The following is a 23,115-nucleotide window of genomic DNA, read 5'->3' as shown; positions in this document are numbered from 1 at the left end:
GGTGTTCTATTGTAGAAACAGACATGGTATTTCTTCAGTATTTATTTGTTATAGATTTAGAAACTTACTGGCTCGTATTTTAGCAGCTGGAGAGTGAAGTTTGGTGGGGAATGGCATCAAAGCTGTTTAAAGTATAAAAGATCAGTGTTTCTACCAGTTTGGTTTTGGTTAGACTTCTTTAAATCTGCTTTAACCAAAATAACTTAACAACCATCCGTAACAGCCAAAGGCTTTGTATTAATACTAAAACATAAACATTTGTTATGTTGATGTAAACTTTGTCCATTTTCTCCCAGACAAGCCATCTAGTTTATATAGCAATGTCCCTAAGTAAACATTTGACCTGTTTGTATAAAGCAGTGTGTGGTACCTCTCATTTGCTTTGTTGATCACATGGTGGTAAATGTAATTGGCACACCCGTATTTCAGAAAGTGTTGTTCACATCATGTTGCCACCATGGAGGTGTATTTTAATATCAGTGACTAACAGTTGTAGAGGCTACTTTGAGGTTTTAGGATGCCGATCATGAATCAAATAATCAAAAATTGTCAAGTGTCCGGATACCTTAGAGGTTTTATTGTTAATGTAGTAATTTTAGTTACGGCTGTTTGTAGTTCATTGTATGATTTAAAGTTTATTTATATGAAAAACAGTTTTTGTGCTTTAGTAAGTTTGCCACAGACATCGGCATTTGGTTTGCTTGTGTGGTCGCTTTCAACCAATATGGCTGACCTTTGCACAGTGTAAACCAAACTGATTCACTGCTGACCTCAGTGTGGTTAGTAGCATTTGCTACATCTTCAGATTGTGGTTCAGGTACCTTAGTCTTTGGAACGGTGTGGCCGGGACCCTGTCCTGATATCGACTCCTCGCACATGGCCAAGTTATCAATTGTGTCACTGCACTGCAGGGGTTAACCCTTGCGCTGAGGTGCCATTTGTAAGTGAGTGTTCAGCACTAGGCTCCATCTACAGTTCATTTTATTTAATAGATGCGCCGCAGCTTCGGAGTTGGCTCCAATGGCTGCAGCGATGCAGTGGTTTAACTCCCAAGTGCACTGCTCCAGGGGAATGTGCACACAGAGTAGCTGCAGCTGGGACCATTGTCCCGTGCTGGAGGTCGGGGAGAACTGGCTCCCAGTACCCCAGCGCAGAGAGGGGAGAACCGTACAGAGTGTCCGCAGTTTGGACAGAGTCCAGCGGTGCTCAGGCATCGACATAATGGGTTATCTGGCGGTGCAGTCCAACCACATTGCAATCTGTATTCCAGCATTTGTGGCATTAAAGCTGACCAAGGTCTGTGATTGTGACTGAATCACTTTAACTCCTCATTCTTGGTCAGATCATATCTGGCATTACTGGTGCTAGATAATGTGGACAGAAGATGACCATGGCATTAATTTTCTGACCACATTTACTAGATGACTAATAATGATCATTAACCGTTTCAGATAATGCATCAAATGACGAGAAGGAAAAAGAAAATGCAGGTGCACACTCAAAGCACTAATAATACTGATAGTCAAAATAAATATGATTCACTCTACAATCAACATGGAGTATAAATGAGGTTCTTAGCACACATACGTTCAAACTGTGAGCTCATCCACCACATCAAGGTGAACCCCATTATATGGGTACCTAACAATACTAACACATTCTGTCAATTTAGCAAAGACTTTCTGTAATAGTGCCTCCTAATCTGTAGACAGCAATGTGGTGATCAAAATCATGTAAAGGCAGATGTGAGGGGTGCTTCTGTCATGCACAAATCACTTTAATAAGTGAAAGATATTTTATTCACTGAATATTAATAAAACAGGATTCGTGGCTACACACAACAATCCTAAGCATAGCCTGGTATTTATACTACTAAAGTCGTACGGTGAGAAAAATGTATAAAGCTAGTTGTAAGGATTTTATAAATTTATAGCAGGTTTTCTATGTTGTCTATGTAAGGGGATACATTTGAGACCGCCGGTCACAATACCGACGCCAGGATCCCGACGTCTGAAAATCCCGCCGGTCGGCATGCCGACCAACAGGGACTATTTCGACCAACAGGGACTATTCCCACTCGTGGTTGTCCACCAGTCACCCCATAGTAAGAACTTCTTGTTCTGTCCTCTAATGGCTCATTTGGGCATTTGTTAAAGAGTCCCTACAAGTTGAGGAATGTTTCCAAACCAGCAGAGCTAATAAGAGGGCAATAACTAGGTCTAAAGTTATTTAATAAGGACTAAGGAGTTGTAGTGCAAATTAGAGTATGAGACACAATGCATGTTCTGAGAAAAGAAACCCATATAGGAGCAGCCTATGAGAATTAGTTTAGGGTAAAATCCCAATGACTTCAGCTGAATTCATGTGAGGTCAATGTGGTGTTCATTCAGTTTCACTTCTGTTAAACGCTGCATCTACCCATACGTGGAAATGTTGCAGCGAGTGGGAGCAGTCCATGGAGCTTGTCTGCAAGTAATGTAAGCTTGGTCACAGAGCAATTAATTCATTCAGTAAAACAAATGAGACATCACCTCTTTAGCTTAGATTACTTCAAGAAGGGATAATAAACGTCTGTGTAATCTTTGATAAGTACTAATAAAAATGTAAATAAAAAAAGGGGGATAATAAAGTAAACACTTATAATATCAGAAATGCAGATCTTTAGAAAAGCAATTGTATGTTAAATGAACAATTCTTCTGGATGAATGAAATCTAGGAATTTCGGGGGCGATGCAAATGCAAATTGAATCACCCCATTTGTGTGTTGTATGAAGTGACCATGCTCCTCAAATGCAACATTCAATTGCAGTATGAACACAGTTTAAATTTGTACATTTAGGGCCGTCCGTTGCAATTTTGCAAAATCACAAATTGGGCGATTATCGGTCGGCTGCGCGCGCACTGTGACAGCAAAAATGCATTCACAAAGTGATCTCAGGCCCAGCAAAGTGCGATTGACGATTATCGGACGACCATTAATGGGAGGTACCATGGTGTTTGTGGGGAGTGGTTGGGAAAATGCAGGCGTGAGGGCTTTTTTGGGGTGTCTTCTGACGTCAGCTGCGATTGAGAGCATGGCGCCGTTGAGTCTGCAGCTACGTATATCCTGCGTAGCATGAGTCAACCGGTATTGTCGATGGTGGCCGATGGTTCCCGATTTCTTTGTATGCATCACACTTATGCAAATGCATACGCAAATTTGCGAATGCAGCAGTGGGTATCTTTTCCTTTCTGGGTGGCTTTTCACATTAGTTTTTTAGCAGAAGCAAAATTGAGAAAACCGCAGTTTTCGTCCAACCTGATTTAGACTCTTAACGATTAACTTCACTTTTGTTTAATTATTAGTATATTTTTAGAGATTATTTATAATTGTAAATGCAGGGGCTGATTCTGAGTCAGACGGCTCTTTGTGCCCAGATGCGAATGGCCAAGGCTGGAGCAAGTGCCGATATTAGTGCTGGTTGTGGTGTTGGCATAAGATCATTGGGCGTCATGAATTTCAACTTGCAGACACACAGACTTCTGCATTAGCTGTTCGGAATCTAGCATTAACACTAGTAGTCTGCCCTCAACTTCAACCCCTTTGTGTGCTCCTCAGAATCAGCTCCACATCCCTAATATCTATTATTAATGTCGTGAAGCTCCTGGCTTCTCCAAGGACCTGATTTAGAGAGTCCCCACTCTACAATTGGACCCCTAATTAGTGGAAATTGATTGTTGTATTTAATCTGATTAAATCCTAAGGCATCGACTTCATTCTGTTTCCTCAATATATTAGGTGTATACGTAGAAGGGTGCCATTTCTGAGAACCAGTGTGATTTTGGTGATTAAGCCAGTAATTTAAAGCAACAATAATTTAGAAGGCAAGATCAAAATCTATGTGAATAATAATCAAAATCACTAGCAGAGCAGGAGACTGTAGGCTTGGATGTGGACAGGCAGTGGTTTTAATCACAGCACTCTACTTGATAAAGACGCCGCAGTGCGTCGAAACGCGTTGTATAGAGTGCAGACGCTGTTCATTACCTGTCAACGTTGTGTTGGACAAACCCGGGTACCATCTTTCCACACACGTTGCCAGGGTATGGACAGTTTCTTTTTATATCAATAAATTTGATTTTATACAGAGAAACTACGTACACGTTTCTTTCCATTTATTTAGAGATAACGATGAGGAATCGATGACTGTTCCCATACATTAAGGGGACATACAAAGAAACCTTTATGTGCAAGTGTCCACCTCATTCATGTAAGCATATAGTTCATTCTATCTAGACACTTTGGGTGTTGAATATATACTGAGGGACCCTTCTGACGCATTCCGGGGATAGGACTTACCACCTTCCTGTTTTCCTGCCCGATTGGGAGTGTCTTGTGGACTCTAATATACAGTTTCCACACATTTGTTGTTTTTACGATTGTTTTTTTTTTTTTCATATTTATGATGACACATTGAGGGTTACATTCATCTGCTTTGAAGAAATTTAGAACATTGGAGAGCGCAAAGTGAAACGTAAACCTTTTGTATATCTAATACTCAAAATCACGACAGTTCAAGGAAATCTCATCCTATTGCAAATACCACTTTAGGGCAGATGTACTAAGCCTTGGCGATAAAGTGGACGGAGATAAAGTACCAGCCAATTATCTCCCAACAGTCATTTTTCAAACACAGCCTGTGACATGACAGTTAGGAGCTGATTGGCTGGTGCTTTATCTCCATTCACTTTCTCTCTCCTGGGCTTATTCAATAGACACCTTAATATTTGCCTCAGACAGGTACTATAGGTGGATGGAATTACTGGTATGTAAAGCATTAAAATGTATTAGATGTATTAAGGTTTCTCTGTCACTCAGCATATAGAGGATTTGACTTATTATGGTGTAAACTGTTAAAAAAGATACTACCGTATATACTCGAGTATAAGCCGAGTTTTTCAGCACATTTTTTGTGCTGAAAAAGCCCCCTCTCGGCTTATACTCGAGTGATGCTCCAGGAGTCCTGCGAAGGAGCAGAACGCAGGGAGCAGCCATGAGGGGAGGAGGGAGGGGGAACTCGGGAGCCGCAGCAGCGCACTGTAATTGGTGCATCAACCAGTGATGCTGCTGCAGCCATCCCTGCTCGCTGAAGCACCACCGCGCCGCCCGCCTCCTCAGCCGCTGCAGAGTTCTGACCCAAGGCCAGCCACCGCTGCCCGCACTCTGCTGCCCCGTCATTCATGGTGAGTAGAAAGAGGCTGCTGGGGGGGGGGGGGCTGGGCATATCTGGCACTGTGGGAGCATATCTGGCACCGTGTGGGAATATGTGTATCTGGCAATATGGGGGCATATCTGGCACTATGAGGGCAAATATCTGGCACTGGGGGGCATTTCTGGCAGTATGAGGGCATATCTGGCACAGTGGGGGAATATCTGGCACTGTGGGGGCATATCTGGCAGTATGAGGGCTGTGTACGGCTAGAGCTGCATTTCCCACCCTAGGCTTATACTCGAGTCAATACATTTCCCCAGTTTTTTTGGGTAAAATTAGGTGCCTCGGCTTATATTCGGGTCGACTTATACTCGAGTATATACAGTACTTTAGTATATGTTCCACATATAAAATTACAGTAGAAGAAATGACAGCAGAGTAACGTATTACAAACCTCCAGGCAAGCTTTTATTCTGTAAAAGAATCACCTGAGGGCTGACCTCATTACCATCAGTAAGTATATTCAAACTGTTCAAATTCGTTGTCAGGGCTTCACAAAAGAACTATTCATCTCTTTGATATTTGATATTGATATTTGTGATCATAGTTTTGTGATTTGCTCAACCATTGTATTTACAAGAGTTAGTGGGCTAACTGTTTATGGACTCTCACTGCTTGACAGGGCAGTTGTGAGATCGTACATTGTAGCTTTGCCAAAGGCTCTTACATATGCTCCATTCAGGCGCATTTAGGCGTGAGGGGACACATTTCAGCTCGCTACCTCCTGAGGTGGCGAGCTGATATGTGCAACAAGTCAGGACTTTGGGTGTCCAAATGGGAGTTTGTGTGCCCAAAACAGTAATTTAGATGGGTATAGCTGCTTTACATGGCTAAATCTGTCACTTCTGTCTGTTCGCATATGGCACTTGTGCCCAAGGGGCGAACAATTGCATTTAAAATATATTATATATATATATATATATATATATATATATATATATATATATATATAAATGACCATAAAAATACAAAAGCAGAAGTATCTAAAAACCATGAACTATATCTTATTTGTGCATATGTGACTGTTCTAAAATAATAAACAAGCAACTCAACGGTTAAACAGAATATAAATACTGTATAAATATAATCTCAAAAATTTTATTTTCAAATATCCCTATAAACAGCTTTCACAATGTATGCATAGTAATTAGGGAGGCCAATCCCGGGCCGTTTTTTCAATCCCGGGATTCGGGATTGAAAAACGATCAATCCCGGGATTGCAGTAGGGATCAGTGAAGAAGGGTGTAGGGAGCAGCGCTGGAGGGTAGGTAGCGGTGCGGGAGGGTGTAGGTAGCGGCGGGGAAGGGAGGGAGGGTGTAGGTAGCAGTGCAGGAGGGTGTAGGTAGCTGGGCGGGAGGGTGTAGGTAGCTGGGCGGGAGGATGTACAGTAGGTAGCGGGGAGGGTTGGTAGCGGGGAGGGAGGGTGGGTGTAAGTACCACTTACTATTAGGTGGGCGCCAGCCATGGACACACTGAACGCGGCGGCATTTCAAATGAAACGCCGCCAGCCAACCAGAGCTGGCGGACCAGCAGCCAATCAGGGAAGCGGCCGCAGCAGTCGCTCCTGATTGGCTGCCGCGGCAGCTTCCCTGATTGGCTGCCGGTCCGCCAGCTCTGATTGGCTGGCGGCCGGCGCCACATTTGAAGTGCCGCCGCGTTCAGCGTTCGTCTATGGCTGCCGCCCGCCTAAGTGTAAGTAGTATTACTTACACACACTCCCTCCTGCACATGCGCAGTGTAATCCCGTGAATCCCGGGATTGGATGCTCCAATCCCGGGATTCAAATCCCGGCTTTTTTGGGCCCAAATCCCGGGATCCCGCCGATCCCGGGGTTGGCCTCCCTAATAGTAATGGATGAACCTTGAGATGTAATAACATGGGTTGTTTGCTTGTTTTATTTATTGAGTTTCAGGTAATAGCTAATTTTCCAATTGTATGTTATACACAACCAAGATAAACTGTTAATGGGCCTATTCAATTGTTTTGGGCATCTACTTTTCCCATCTAAACAGGATTGTTTAGATGCCCAAACAATTGTCACTATTCAATTGTTGTTTGGGGGCACATGTTGCGCCTGAACAGACTGCGTAAAAGCCCCAAATCCCGTTCGGATGGCCAAAGCGCCGACTTAGTGCACATTTCTTCTTGCACCTCAAGAGGTTGCGAGAAGAAATGTCATCCCTGCAGCTACCAGGCATCTAAACAGGGCAAAAATTGAATTGCTCCGTTTCGTGACCCGTAGTAGTAGTAGCAGCAGCAGCAGCAGCAAGATGAGACAATTGAATCGGCCCCATAGTTTGAAAGGATATGCTTAGTTTGTAAAACATACTGTAGAGGCCAGTTTGTCAATTATTAAGTTAGATATATTTAACCTTAAGCCTGATACACACTAGATGACCAAACAAATTTACCGATAACGGCAGCCCAATCTAGGGATGCCACTTGTGATGCATTGCTGCCGAATGCTGGACACCCAAAGTACAGAGTTTGCACACATTAGGGCAGATGTATTAAGCCTGGAGAAGTGATAAAGCAGTGATAAGTGCAAGGTGATAACGCACCAGCCAATCAACTCCCAATATGTAAATTGACAGTTAGGAGCTGACTTGCTGGTGTGTTATCACCTTGCACTTATCACTGCTTTACCACTTCTCAGGGGCTTAAAACATTTGGCCCTCTGTTTCTCGCTCTTCGGGTTGCTGCAAGGAAAAAAATGTGTCTCCCTTGTCTAATGGGCGTCTGAATGGCAGAACAAGTGATTTGGTGCCGTCGTGCGCATTCTAGTGGCGGCTGCGAAAATAACAATTAATTTCCTCCCTTAGAGCCTAAAACATAAAAATCAACACAGGTACGAGATGTTGGAATTATTAATTGGTTGACTTTTATTTGTTATCTAGTATTTTATATTGGGGCCCTATAGTGATCCCTGGGGGGGAATTAATTTGTTTTGGGCGTTTAATAATCCCGTTTAAATGGGACTGTTTAGACGCTCAAACAATTGCCACAATTGCATATAGTGTATGTTGCGCCAAAACAGTCAAGGTTAGCCCCACGAGAAATGGCTAAACCTGTCTAAAGTCCTGCTATGGGCGTCCAAACTCCCGTCTTTTCTCGCACCTCAGGAGGCTGCAAGAAAAATTGTGTCCTTCGTGGCTAACGGGCGACCGAATGGCAGAACAATGAAATTGCTGCTGTCGGGGGCCCTCTAGTTGCGGGCGCTGATAAAACAATTGAATCTCCCCCCCCCCCCCCCCCCCCCCCTCCCAGGTTGAAAACAATATTATGGACAGGCTTTCATTCAAAGGGATCAATTCAATTCAGCGCAGATTGAATAGAGCCGGGAAGGAGCTCCCCTGGGGCTATTCAATTCAGCGGACTAAACAGGGTGTTTAGTTGCGAGAACCGGCATTCTCCAACTTAAATACCGGGCGCAATGCTGTTTCCGCCGTGTCAAGGGCAGAAAACAGCATTGCATCAGAATTTTTTTGGGATTTCTGCAGGTACCTCCGGAGGGGTACGAGAAGCATTCCTCTCGTCTGGCATCACATTGCGCTGAATTAAATAACTCTGGGAGCTCCCTCCCAACGCTATTCAATCCGCGTTGAATTGAGTTGACACCAATGAACCTATGTGTTTGATTAAATTATCACATAGTATCTCAATATCAGGATTAATATAGGGGAAATAAGACAATTTAACAGTCGTAAATACTTCTCTCTGCATGATGTTGCTGAAGTTAAAATGTTACACAGTAAAGTAGATTCCGTTGGTGACAAAAAGTTTGGTTCTAATTTCGAGTGATTACCTACAAAATTAGTTTTTTTGTATTAAAGTTATGTAGATGTATCCACAGGATGTCACCATCTTGCACTAAAATTGTTAAAATAGAGTTAATTCTGGAATTTATCAATTTAGTGCACACACACAGATAGTAACATGTCTCATGATTGGCGATTCTGTTACTGACCTAGAAAGTAGGTGAATTTATTAATGATGGCTTACACAAGATAGCACTTAAGATATTTTGAATGTATTTTATATGAGGATTATTGTGGGCTATTTGGTTATGATTATTTGTTCACATTAGTGGTGGCAGTTGTATGATAAATAGTTTATCACTGGAGAAAAGAGTATCCGGTTGACAGATCCACAGTGTGTAAGGTAGGCAGTCAGTAGGTCGACATGCATTAGATTGAAAGGTACAAAAGGTTGACATGACAATAGTTGACACAAATAATAGGCACATCTTTTTTCTCCTTCGTCCTAGAGGATGCTGGGGACTCCAAAAGGACCATGGGGTATAGACGGGATCTGCAGGAGACATGGGACCTTTAAGACTTTAATGGGTGTAAACTGGCTCCTCTCTCTATGCCCCTCCTCCAGACCTCCGTTAGATTCTGTGTCCCAGAGGAGACTGGGTGCACTCTAGGGGAGCTCTACTGAGTTTCTCTAAAAAAGACTTTTGTTAGGATTATTATTTTCATGGAGCACTGCTGGCAACAGGCTCCCTGATTCATGGGACTGAGGGGAGAGAAGCAGACCTACTTCTGTGAGTTCAAAGGCTCTGCTTCTTAGGCTACTGGACACCATTAGCTCCAGAGGGTCTGATCACTTGGTGCGCCTAGCTGCTCGTTCCCGGAGCCGCGCCGCCGTCCCCCTCACAGAGCCTGAAGAGAGAAGTCGGGTGAGTAGTAGAAGCAAGAAGACTTCAAAGGCGGCAGAAGACTTCAGATCTTCCTGAGGTACCGCGCAGTGGTCGTGCTGCGCGCCATTGCTCCCATACACAAGCGGCTCTATATGGGAGCAGGGCGCAGGGGGGGGGGCGCCCTGGGCAGCATTAAATCCTCTTTTTGGGACTCACATTAAGGTATACATTGCATAGGCAATGTATACAGACGCCCGCCAGTATAAATAAAAGCGGGAGCGAAGCGCGGCGGGTAGGGGGCGGGGCTTCCTCCTTCAGCTCTAACCAGCGCCATTTTCTCCACAGCTTGCTGCAGAGACGCTGCTCCTAGCCCTTCACTGCTGTACACAAGTAACAGGGTGCACAAAAACGAAGGGGGGGGGCACAAAATTTTGGTGTTGATTATTGATATAAAAGCGCTTACAGGTCTGGGGCGTTGTTTAATTCCTTCAGACCGGTGAGGCGCTGGGTGTGAGCTGGCAAACTCCCTTTCTGTCTCTCTGAAGGACCTTACTGTGGGTCTGTCCCCTATAGCCCAGTGTGTTTGGGGGTGTCGGTGCGCATGTGTCGACATGTCTGAGGTTGAAGGCTCTTCCCAGGAGGAGGCTGGTGTGGAGGCTGAACAGAGTGTGGGAGTGACTCCGTCTGCACCGCCGACTGCTGATTGGGTAGATATGTGGAGTGTTTTAAATGCAAGTGTGGCTTTATTGCATAAGAGGTTAGACAAATCTGAGTCTCAGAACCAAGCATGGAGACAATCCATGGGAGATGTTTTGTCACAATCTCAGGCCCCCTCAGGGTCGCAGAAGCGTTCATTTACCCAGATAGCAGACACTGATACCGACACGGATTCCGATTCCAGTGTCGATTATGATGATGCCAAGTTACATCCTAAGGTGGCCAAGAGTATTCAGTACATGATTGTGGCAATTAAAGAGGTGTTACATATCACAGTAGACCCCACTGTCCATGACACAAGGGTCTGTATGTTTAAGGGAAAGAAACCTGAGGTAATGTTTCCTCCCTCTCATGAACTGAACGCTCTTTTTGAAAAAGCTTGGGAATCCCCTGACAAGAGACTGCAGATTCCCAGGAGGATTGCTATGGCTTATTCTTTTCCCTCGCAGGATAGGTTACGGTGGGAATCCTCACCCGCGGTGGACAAAGCTCTGGCACGTTTGTCCAAGAAGGTGGCGCTACCGTCCCCTGACACGGCGGCCCTAAAGGATCCTGCGGATCGTAAGCAGGAAGCTACCTTAAAATCTATTTCTCTGACGTCCTAGTGGATGCTGGGACTCCGTAAGGACCATGGGGATATAGCGGCTCCGCAGGAGACAGGGCACAATAATAAAAGCTTTAGGATCAGGTGGTGTGCACTGGCTCCTCCCCCTATGACCCTCCTCCAAGCCTCAGTTAGATTTTTGTGCCCGACGAGAAGGGTGCAATCTAGGTGGCTCTCCTGAGCTGCTTAGAATAAAAGTTTAAGTTAGGTTTTTTATTTTCAGTGAGTCCTGCTGGCAACAGGCTCACTGCTACGAGGGACTTAGGGGAGAGAAGTAAACTCACCTGCGTGCAGGATGGATTTGCTTCTTAGGCTACTGGACACCATTAGCTCCAGGGGGATCGAACACAGGCCCAGCCATGGAGTCCGGTCCCGGAGCCGTGCCGCCGACCCCCCTTGCAGATGCCGAAGTTGAAGAGGTCCAGAGGTCCAGAAACAGGCGGCAGAAGACTTTCAGTCTTCATAAGGTAGCGCACAGCACTGCAGCTGTGCGCCATTGTTGTCAGCACACTTCACCAACAGTCACCAACTGTCACTGAGGGTGCAGGGCGCTGGGGGGGGCGCCCTGGGCAGCAATGTATAATACCTTTTTATGGCTAAAATACATCACATATAGCCCTTGAGGCTATATGGATGTATTTAACCCCTGCCAGATCTCACAAACTCCGGGAGAAGAGCCCGCCGAAAAGGGGGCGGGGCCTATTCTCCTCAGCACACGGCGCCATTTTCCTGCTCAGCTCTGCTGTGAGGAAGGCTCCCAGGCTCTCCCCTGCACTGCACTACAGAAACAGGGTTAAAACAGAGAGGGGGGGCACTTATTTGGCGATATGATTACATATATAAAAATGCTATAAGGGAAAACACTTGTATAAGGGGTTGTCCCTGTATAATTATAGCGTTTTTGGTGTGTGCTGGCAAACTCTCCCTCTGTCTCCCCAAAGGGCTAGTGGGGTCCTGTCCTCTATCAGAGCATTCCCTGTGTGTGTGATGTGTGTCGGTACGTGTGTGTCGACATGTAGGAGGACGATGTTGGTGAGGAGGCGGAGCAAATTGCCTGTATTGGTGATGTCACTCTCTAGGGAGTCGACACTGGAATGGATGGCTTATTTAGGAATTACGTGATAATGTCAACACGCTGCAAGGTCGGTTGACGACATGAGACGGCCGGCAAACAAATTAGTACCTGTCCAGGCGTCTCAGACACCGTCAGGGGCTTGTAAAAACGCCCATTTACCTCAGTCGGTCGACACAGACACGGACACTGACTCCAGTGTCGACGGTGAAGAAACAAACGTATTTTCCTTTAGGGCCACACGTTTCATGTTAAGGGCAATGAAGGAGGTGTTACATATTTCTGATACTACAAGTACCACAAATAAGGGTATTATGTAGGGTGTGAATAAACTACTTGTAGTTTTTCCTGAATCAGATAAATTAAATGAAGTGTGTGATGATACGTGGGTTTCCTCCGATAGAAAATTATTGGCGGTATACCCTTTCCCGCCAGAAGTTAGGGCGAGTTGGGAAACACACCTTAGGGTGGATAAGGCGCTCACACGCTTATAAAAACAAGGGGCGTTACCGTCTCCAGATACGGCAGCCCTCAAGGAGCCAGCTGATAGGAAGCTGAAAAATATCCTAAAAGTATATACACACATACTGGTGTTATACTACGACCAGCAATCGCCTCAGCCTGGATGTGCAGCGCTGAGGGGGCTTGGTCGGATTTCCTGACTGAAAATATTGATACCCTTGACAGGGACAAGATTTTATTGACTATAGATGCATTTCTATATATGCGAGATGCGCAGAGGGATATTTGCATTCTGGCATCAAGAGTAAATGTGATGTCCATATCTGCCAGACGAAGACACGACAGTGGTCAGGTGATGCAGATTCCAGACGGCACATGGAAGTATTGCCGTATAAAGGGGCGGTCCATCGGACCTGGTGGCCATGGCAACAGCTGAAAAATCCACCTTTTGTTACCCCAAGTCACATCTCAGCAGAAAAGGACACAGTCTTTTCAGTCTCAGTCCTTTCGTCCCCATAAGGGCAGGCGGGCAAAAGGGCCAGTCATATCTGCCCAGGGGTAGAGGAAAGGGAAGAAGACTGCAGCAGGCAGCCCATTCCCAGGAACAGAAGCCCTCCACAGCTTCTGCCAAGTCCGCAGCATGACGCTGGGGCCGTACAAGCGGACTCAGGTGCGGTAGGGGGTCATCTCAAGAGTTTCAGCACGCAGGGGGCTCACTCACAAGTGGACTCCTGGATCCTACACGTAGTATCCCAGGTGTACATTGGAAATTCGAGACGTCTCCCCCTCACAAGTTCCTGAAGTCTGCTTTACCAACGTCTCCCTCCGACAGGGAGGCAGTATTGGGAACAATTCACAGGCTGTATTCCCAGCAGGTGATAATCAAAGTACCCCTTCTACAACAAGGGAAGGGGTATTATTCCACACTATATTGTGGTACTGAAGCCAGACGGCTCGGTGAGATCTGAAATATTTGAACACTTACATACAAGCGTTCAAATCAAGATGGAGTCACTCAGAGTAGTGATAGCGAACCAGGAAGAAGGGGACGATATGGTGTCACTGGATATCAGGGACGCTTACCTACATGTCCAAATTTGCCTTCTCACCAAGGGTACCTCAGGTTCGTGGTACAGAACTGTCACTATCAGTTCAGACGCTGCCGTTTGGATTGTCCACGGCACCCCGGTGTCATGACTAAGGTTTTGTGAACCCGGTGTTAGTGAAGTCTGTGCGGGCGACTGGAGGATTATATGAATACTACCACTGACCTGGTTTGGGACTGTTGTGGACTCTGGGTTTCTTCCGGTGACTGGGAAGAGGAACCGCAGCAGAGATGGCCGAATCTAGGTTCTCCTCATGCAGGATTAGGTCGGCAGACAGGAGGCATGCTGAAGGTCTCCTGAAAGACAGAACTGGAAAGGCACTGATGAATCAGTGAAGAATACCAGGTATAATTGTGCTAAAGGGCACGGGGTGCTTGGAGACACTGAGGTGCTTGCGGACACTGAGGTGCTTGCGGACACTGAGGTGCTTGCGGACACTGAGGTGCTTGCGGACACTGAGGTGCTTGCGGACACTGAGGTGCGTGGAGGCACTGAGGTGCGTGGAGGCACTGAGGTGCTTGGAGACACTGAGGTACGAGGAGACACTGAGGTACGTGGAGGCACTGAGGTGCGTGGAGGCACTGGGGTGCGTAGAGACACTGGGGTGCGTAGGGGTGCTGAGGCACGGAGGTGCTGGAAGCACGTAGATGCTGAGGCACGGAGGTACTGAGGCACGGAGGTGCTGTGGCACGGAGGTGCTGGTGGCACGGAGGTGCTGGTGGCACGGAGGTACTGAGGCACGGAGGTACTGAGGCACGGAGGTACGGAGGCACGGAGGTGCTGAGGCACTGAGGCACGGAGATGCTGAGGCACTGAGGTGCTGAGGCACGGAGATGCTGAGTCACGGAGATACTGAGGTGCTGAGCCCTGGAGATCCCAACTACAACAGTAGTAAAACTGAAACACGACAGCTGTGGTTTTCAGTGGAGAACACGGAATTCAGTACTGTGCCTTTAAGACGAAACATTGCAGCTGTACCTTTACATTGAGACTCAGGGAAATGGTGAAATCAAATGGCAACACACAAATAAACCAAACGGTAACAAGGGAACAGAGTTTCCACAGGAACTTAGGTACAAAGGTTACCTTTAGGGAGCTCAGCTTAAGACCCACACAAAGCTGTATGTGACACGGAACTGGCCCAGATTACAACTCAGCCTCCTGATTTATACTTCCTGGTCCTTGATGATTGGTGGGCAGGATTAGGTGATGTCACTGTCATGTGACTACTCTAGCCAAGGCTGTGATGTAGAATGAGGCCTAGCAGGCCAAGAGAACACTGAAGCCTGGACTTCTGCAAAACACAGGATGCTTGCTTTTAGATTACTGAATTCAGCCTCACACAAGAGATCACCACAGGTGGAGCTGATTACCTATTACCTCTCAGGCAGAGAACTCGGGAAAACTGACAAGCTGTTTAACTCCGTGAGTGAAAAGACACAGGATCCAGGACAGATGGCAGGGGTAAGTCACCAAATATAAAACCTACAGTCAGGATTGTGACAGTATCCCCCTCTTCAAGGGTGGACTCCGGACACCCATCTTGAATCTTAGAGGAACTTGAGAAATTCATACAGAAGAATTTAGGACCTTCGTTGATGCAGATTCCAAAGGTTTAGGACTAAATTCTTTAACTACAGCGTTACTGAAAGTCTGTAAGTCATGGAACACAGGATCATTACTCTCAAAGAGCATGTTGGCCCACTCCAAAGCTCTTCCTCTGAATGCCAGGAACAGATATCGAGTAACGTTGGAAAGAGTTACTGCACCTGAAGGATCAGACTCCATCCGAGAGAGAAATTGTTCAACCAGAGCGGCATATTGCAATAAATCTCCATCAAAGTAAATAGGTGGAAAACCATCAGACGAAAGCTTAGAGGATGAAACTGAAGAAAGCTTTGGCTGGACGAGTAGGACTGGATTGGATCCGAGGATACTTGGATTGGCTGGAGCCAAAGGAGACGGACCAGGCTGGTCCTGGAGTATTGCTGGACCGGCTGGAACCGGGACGGACTGACCAGGCGGAGCCTGGAGTATTGCTGGACCGGCTGGAACCGGGACGGACTGACCAGGCGGAGCCTGGAGTATTGCTGGACCGGCTGGAACCGGAACGGACTGACCAGGCTGGGCCTGGAGTATTGCTGGACCGGCTGGAACCGGGACGGACTGACCAGGCAGAACCTGGAGTATTGCTGGACCGGCTGGAACCGGGACGGACTGACCAGGCGGAGCCTGGAGTATTGCTGGACCGGCTGGAACCGGGACGGACTGACCAGGCTGGGCCTGGAGTATTGCTGGACCGGCTGGAACCGGGACGGACTGACCAGGCAGGGCCTGGAATATTGCTGGACCGGCTGGAACCGGGACGGGCTGAGCCCTTTCTTCACAGGGCTGGGCTGAGGCAAGAGCCCCCACTTCACGGGGCTGGGCTGAGGCAAGAGCCCCCTCTTCACGGGGCTGGGCTGAGGCAAGAGCCCCCTCTTCACGGGGCTGGGCTGAGGCAAGAGCCCCCTCTTCACGGGGCTGGGCTGAGGCAAGAGCCCCCTCTTCACGGGGCTGGGCTGAGGCAAGAGCCCCCTCTTCACGGGGCTGGGCTGAGGCAAGAGCCCCCTCTTCACGGGGCTGGGCTGAGGCAAGAGCGCCCTCTTCACGGGGCTGGGCTGAGGCAAGAGCCCCCTCTTCACGGGTCTGGGCAGCACTCTGTAGAATCTCTGGCTGGGCAGCACTCTGTAGAATCTCTGGCTGGGCAGCACTCTGTAGAATCTCTGGCTGGGCAGCACTCTGTAGAATCTCTGGCTGGGCAGCACTCTGTAGAATCTCTGGCTGGGCAGCACTCTGTAGACTCACTGGCTGGGCAGCACTCTGTAGACTCACTGGCTGGGCAGCACTCTGTAGACTCACTGGCTGGGCAGCACTCTGTAGACTCACTGGCTGGGCAGCACTCTGAAGACTCTCTGGGGCTGGACGCTCTGAAGACGCCCCTCCTGGGGCTGGACGCTCTGAAGACGCCCCTCCTGGGGCTGGATGCTCTGAAGACGCCCCTCCTGGGGCTGGACGCTCTGAAAACGCCCCTCCTGGGGCTGGACGCTCTGAAAACGCCCCTCCTGGGGCTGGACGCTCTGAAAACGCCCCTCCTGGGTCTGTGGACACGGACTCCTCTGTGACTGTAAATGGCTTGAACATTCTTCTCTGGACACCCAACTTGGGATAAGGTCTTTTAACCACCGGACCCCAGTCATAAATTTGAGTCTCTCTCAGAAGAGTAGCCTTCTTGATACCCCCGTCAGCAGCAGAAGAATCGGATACTGTGGATGACTTGTAGACATGAGCACTATGATACTGAGATTTGTCACTATTACCTGGCTTGCGAAGAATGCAGTCTTTAACAAAATGACCAGAATTTCCACAGTAAAGACAGAGATGTAGCTCCTTACGCCGCTGACGTTCAGCTTCAGAGAGCTTGGGCCGTGGATAGCTCTGATGAAAAACTTTCCCTTGCGCAGAGGAAGAGACTCTATTAACTGGATGGGACAAAACAGGATCAACAACGTTGGTAGTATTCCTGAGGAGATCAGGCATCACAGAGAGAATACTAGACAAAAGTTCTTGTAACTGTAGTAACATCTGGTAGAAAATCTGCAGTTGGTCAGGAGTCTTAGAGCAGAAGGTCATAGAATCTCTGGAGGACGAATTCCGCTGCAGACACTGTGCCAATCGATGCTGAGTCGACTCCAGACCTTCCAAGCGTCCTGCAATATTGCTTAGGAGGTCATGCGTCAGACTAACACTTTCGGCCGGGTCCATGTGGCCAGTTCCTACTGTCATGACTAAGGTTTTGTGAACCCGGTGTTAGTGAAGTCTGTTCGGGCGACTGGAGGATTATATGAATACTACCACTGACCTGGTTTGGGACTGTTGTGGACTCTGGGTTTCTTCCGGTGACTGGGAAGAGGAACCGCAGCAGAGATGGCCGAATCTAGGTTCTCCTCATGCAGGATTAGGTCGGCAGACAGGAGGCATGCTGAAGGTCTCCTGAAAGACAGAACTGGAAAGGCACTGATGAATCAGTGAAGAATACCAGGTATAATTGTGCTAAAGGGCACGGGGTGCTTGGAGACACTGAGGTGCTTGCGGACACTGAGGTGCTTGCGGACACTGAGGTGCTTGCGGACACTGAGGTGCTTGCGGACACTGAGGTGCTTGGAGACACTGAGGTGCTTGGAGACACTGAGGTGCTTGGAGACACTGAGGTACGTGGAGGCACTGAGGTGCTTGGAGACACTGAGGTACGAGGAGACACTGAGGTACGTGGAGGCACTGAGGTGCGTGGAGGCACTGGGGTGCGTAGAGACACTGGGGTGCGTAGGGGTGCTGAGGCACGGAGGTGCTGGAAGCACGTAGATGCTGAGGCACGGAGGTGCTGTGGCACGGAGGTGCTGTGGCACGGAGGTGCTGGTGGCACGGAGGTGCTGGTGGCACGGAGGTACTGAGGCACGGAGGTACTGATGCACGGAGGTGCTGGAAGCACGGAGGTGCTGAGGCACTGAGGCACGGAGATGCTGAGGCACTGAGGTGCTGAGGCACGGAGATGCTGAGTCACGGAGATACTGAGGTGCTGAGCCCTGGAGATCCCAACTACAACAGTAGTAAAACTGAAACACGACAGCTGTGGTTTTCAGTGGAGAACACGGAATTCAGTACTGTGCCTTTAAGACGAAACATTGCAGCTGTACCTTTACATTGAGACTCAGGGAAATGGTGAAATCAAATGGCAACACACAAATAAACCAAACGGTAACAAGGGAACAGAGTTTCCACAGGAACTTAGGTACAAAGGTTACCTTTAGGGAGCTCAGCTTAAGACCCACACAAAGCTGTATGTGACACGGAACTGGCCCAGATTACAACTCAGCCTCCTGATTTATACTTCCTGGTCCTTGATGATTGGTGGGCAGGATTAGGTGATGTCACTGTCATGTGACTACTCTAGCCAAGGCTGTGATGTAGAATGAGGCCTAGCAGGCCAAGAGAACACTGAAGCCTGGACTTCTGCAAAACACAGGATGCTTGCTTTTAGATTACTGAATTCAGCCTCACACAAGAGATCACCACAGGTGGAGCTGATTACCTATTACCTCTCAGGCAGAGAACTCGGGAAAACTGACAAGCTGTTTAACTCCGTGAGTGAAAAGACACAGGATCCAGGACAGATGGCAGGGGTAAGTCACCAAATATAAAACCTACAGTCAGGATTGTGACACCCGGGTCTTTACCAAGGTAATGGCCGAAATGATGATTCTTCTTAAAAGAAATATGGACGCTTTCCTGATAAGGGCAAGGTCCAGAGAACAGTTGGAGGTCGGAGTAGCACTATCTTAAGTAGTTCTACGACAGCACGAGTGGATTCTAAATATTCCAAAATCGCAGTTTTTTCCGACGACACGTCTACTGTTCCTAGGGATGATTCTGGACACAGTCCAGAAAAGGATGTTTTCTCCCGGAGAAGAAAGCCAGGGAGTTATCCGAGCTAGTCAGGAACCTCCTAAAACCAGGAAAAGTATCAGTGCATCATTGCACAAGGATCCTGTGAAAAATGGTGGTTTCTTACAAAGCGATCCCATTCGGTAGATTTCACGCAAGAACCTTTCCGTGGGATCTGCTGGAAAAATGGTCCGGATCGCATCTTCAGATGCATCAGCGGATAACCCTGTCTCCAAGGACAAGGGTGTTTCTTCTGCGGTGGCTGCAGAGTGCTCATCTATGAAAGGGCCGCAGATTCGGCATTCAGGACTGGGTCCTGGTGACCACGGATGCCAGCCTGAGTGGCTGGGGAGCAGTCACACAAGGAAAAAATTTCCAGAGAGTGTGATCAAGTCTGGAGACTTCTCTCCACATAAATATACTGGAGCTAAGGGCAATTTACAATGCTCTAAGCTTAGCAAGACCTCTGCTTCAAGGTCAGCCGGTATTGATCCAGTGGGACAACATCACGGCAGTCGCCCACGTAAACAGACAGGGCGGCACAAGAAGCAGGAGGGAAATGGCAGAAACTACAAGGATTCTTCGCTGGGCGAAAAATCATGTGATAACACTCTCAGCAGTGTTCATTCCGGGAGTGGAAAACTGGGAAGCAGACTTCCTCAGCAGGCATGACCTCCACCCGGGAGAGTGGGGACTTCATCGGGAAGTCTTCCACATGATTGTAAACCGTTGGGAAAAACCAAAGGTGGACATGATGGCGTCCCGCCTGAACAAAAAACTAGACAGATATTGCGCCAGGTCAAGGGACCCTCAGGCAATAGCGGTGGACGCTCTGGTAACACTGTGGGTGTACCAGTCAGAGTATGTGTTCCCTCCTATGCCTCTCATACCAAAAGTACTGAGAATCATAAGAGGGAGATGAGTAAGAACGATACTCGTGGTTCCGGATTGGCCAAGAAGGACTTGGTACCCGAAACTTCAAGAGATGTTCACGGAAGACCCGTGGCCTCTACCTTTAAGAAAGGACCTGCTCCAGCAGGGGCCTTGTCTGTTCCAAGACTTACCGCGGCCGCGTTTGACGGCATGGCGGTTGAACGCCGGATCCTGAAAGGGCATTCCAGATGAAGTCATCCCTACCCTGGTCGAAGACAGGAAGGATGTAACCGCAAAACATTTTCACCGCATTTGGTGAAGATATGTTGCGTGGTGTGAGGCCAAGAAGGCCCCTACAGAGGAATTCCAACTGGGTCGTTTCCTACATTTCCTGAAAACAGGACTGTCTATGGGCCTAAAATTAGGGTCCATTAAGGTTCAAATTTCGGCCCTGTCGAATTTCTTCCAGAAAGAACTGGCTTTAGTGCCTGACGTTCAGATGTTTGTAAAAGGGGTACTGCATATACAGCCTCCTTTTGTGCCCCAGTGGCACCTTGGGATCTCAATGTTGTTTTGAGTTTCCTAAAGTCACATTGGTTTGAACCACTCACCACTGTGGACTTAAAATATCTTACATGGAAGGTGACGATGCTATTAGCCCTGGCTTCAGCCAGGCGTGTGTCAGAATTGGCGGCTTTATCATATATAAAGCCCTTACTTAATTTTTCATTCTGACAGGGCAGAATTGAGGAATCGTCCTCAATTTCTCCTTAAGGTGTTTTCTGTTTTTCACATGAACCAACCTATTGTGGTACCTGCGGGTACTAGGGACTTGGAGGACTCCAAGTTACTTGACGTTGTCAGGGCCCTGAAAAATATGTTTCCAGGACGGCTGGAGTCAGAAAATCTGACTCGCTGTTTAGCCTGTATGCACCCAACAAGATGGGTGCTCCTGCTTCTAAGCAGACGATTGCTCGCTGGATTTGTAATACAATTCAGTTTACAGATTCTGTGGCAGGCCTGCCACAGCCAAAATCTGTAAAAGCCCATTCCAAAAGGAAGGGGGTTCATCTTGGGCGACTGCCCGAGGGGTCTCGGCTTTACAACTTTGCCGAGCAGTTACTTGGTCAGGGGCAAACACGTTTGCTAAATTCTACAAATTTGATACCCTGGCTGAGGAGGACATGGAGTTCTCTCATTCGGTGCTGCAGGGTCATCCGCACTCTCCCGCCCGTTTAGGAGCTTTGGTATAATCCCCATGGTCATTACGGAGTACCAGCATCCACTAGGACGTCAGAGAAAATAAGATTTTACTTACCGATAAATCTATTTCTCGTAGTCCGTAGTGGATGCTGGGCGCCCATCCCAAGTGCGGATTGTCTGCAATACTTGTACATAGTTATTGTTACAAAAATCGGGTTATTCTTGTTGTGAGCCGTCTTTTCAGAGGCTCCTTCGTTGTTATCATACTGTTAACTGGGTTCAGATCACAGGTTGTACGGTGTGATTGGTGTGGCTGGTATGAGTCTTACCCGGGATTCAATATCCTTCCTTATTATGCACGCTCGTCCGGGCACAGTATCCTAACTGAGGCTTGGAGGAGGGTCATAGGGGGAGGAGCCAGTGCACACCACCTGATCCTAAAGCTTTTATTATTGTGCCCTGTCTCCTGCGGAGCCGCTATATCCCCATGGTCCTTACGGAGTCCCAGCATCCACTACGGACTACGAGAAATAGATTTATCGGTAAGTAAAATCTTATTTTATGTTACTACGGGTACGCTGCTCAGGCCGGCCGTGGCGTCGGCATGGGTGAGTAGCGCTATTGAAAGGTGGGCAGATAACTTGTCATCTGACATAGACACCCTGGATAGGGATAACGTGCTTTTGATGCTGGGTCATATCAGGAACGTAGCAATATATCTAAGAGAAGCGGCAAGAGATATTGGCCTCTTGGGATCAAGGGCCAATGCCATGGCAGTCTCGGCTAGGAGGGCGTTGTGGACTCATCAGTGGAATGGTGATGCTGACTCTAAAAAGACTATGGAGGCCCTGCCCTTCAAAGGTGAAGTGTTGTTTGGTGAAGGCCTCGCGGACCTGGTTTCTACGGCTACCGTGGGTAAGTCTTCCTTTTTGCCTTTTGTCCCTCTGCAGCAAAAGAAAACGCCTCAATACCAGATGCAGTCCTTTCGGTCTCATAAATTCAGGAAAGGACGTGGATCTTCCTTCCTCGCGGCCAGAGGTAAGGGAAGAGGAAAAAGATCGCCGGCTGTGGGAAGCTCCCAGGAGCAGAAGTCCTCCCCGGCTTCTGCCAAATCCACCGCATGACGCTGAGGCTCCTCTGCGGGAGTCCGCACCGGTGGGGGCACGTCTTCAGCTCTTCGGTCAGGTCTGGGTTTGCTCGGGCCTGGATCCTTGGGTCTTGGAACTTGTGACCCAAGGGTACAAACTGGAGTTCCAAGACGTGCCTCCACACCGATTTTTCAAATCGGCCTTACCAGTTTCTCACCCAGAGAGAGAGGTAGTGTGTGCGGCAATACAAAAGCTGTGTCAACAGAAGTCATTGTCACGGTTCCTCCGTTACAACAGGGGAAAGGGTTTTATTCAACCCTGTTCGTGGTCCCGAAGCCGGATGGCTCGTTCAGACCGATTCTGAACTTTAAATCCCTCAACCTGTATTTAAAAAGATTCAAATTCAAGATGGAATCTCTCCGAGCTATGATCTCCAGTCTGGGGGGGGGGGATTTTATGGTGTCAGTCGACATAAAGGATGCATACCTACATGTCCCCATATATCCTCCTCATCAGGCGTTCCTGAGGTTCGCTGTTCAGGATTGTCACAACCAGTTTCAGACGTTGCCGTTTGGTCTTTCCACGGCCCCGAGGATTTTCACCAAAGTAATG

The 23,115-nt window shown here is 47.9% G+C and overlaps 1 protein-coding gene across 3 annotated transcripts in view; it reads left to right on the top strand.

Annotated features, from left to right (window-relative positions):
* ATF7 (activating transcription factor 7) overlaps positions 1 to 23,115 on the top strand; it is a 218,173-nt gene that overhangs the window by 6,071 nt on the left and 188,987 nt on the right. Inside the window, exon 1 of one of the 3 annotated variants that reach the window (XM_063952154.1) lies at positions 1,598 to 1,619. The exons of the other annotated variants lie outside the window; for them this stretch is intronic. The gene's annotated coding sequence lies outside the window, so the exon portion shown is untranslated. Of the gene's footprint in view, positions 1 to 1,597; positions 1,620 to 23,115 lie in introns of those variants that run through there. 3 annotated transcript variants of the gene reach the window in all.

This window comes from Pseudophryne corroboree, chromosome 2 (assembly GCF_028390025.1).
Source record: "Pseudophryne corroboree isolate aPseCor3 chromosome 2, aPseCor3.hap2, whole genome shotgun sequence".
In the NCBI taxonomy this organism is placed as follows: Eukaryota; Metazoa; Chordata; class Amphibia; order Anura; family Myobatrachidae; genus Pseudophryne; species Pseudophryne corroboree.
The sequence above is the reverse complement of the archived record's forward strand: the minus strand, read 5'-3'. Positions and strand labels throughout refer to the sequence as shown.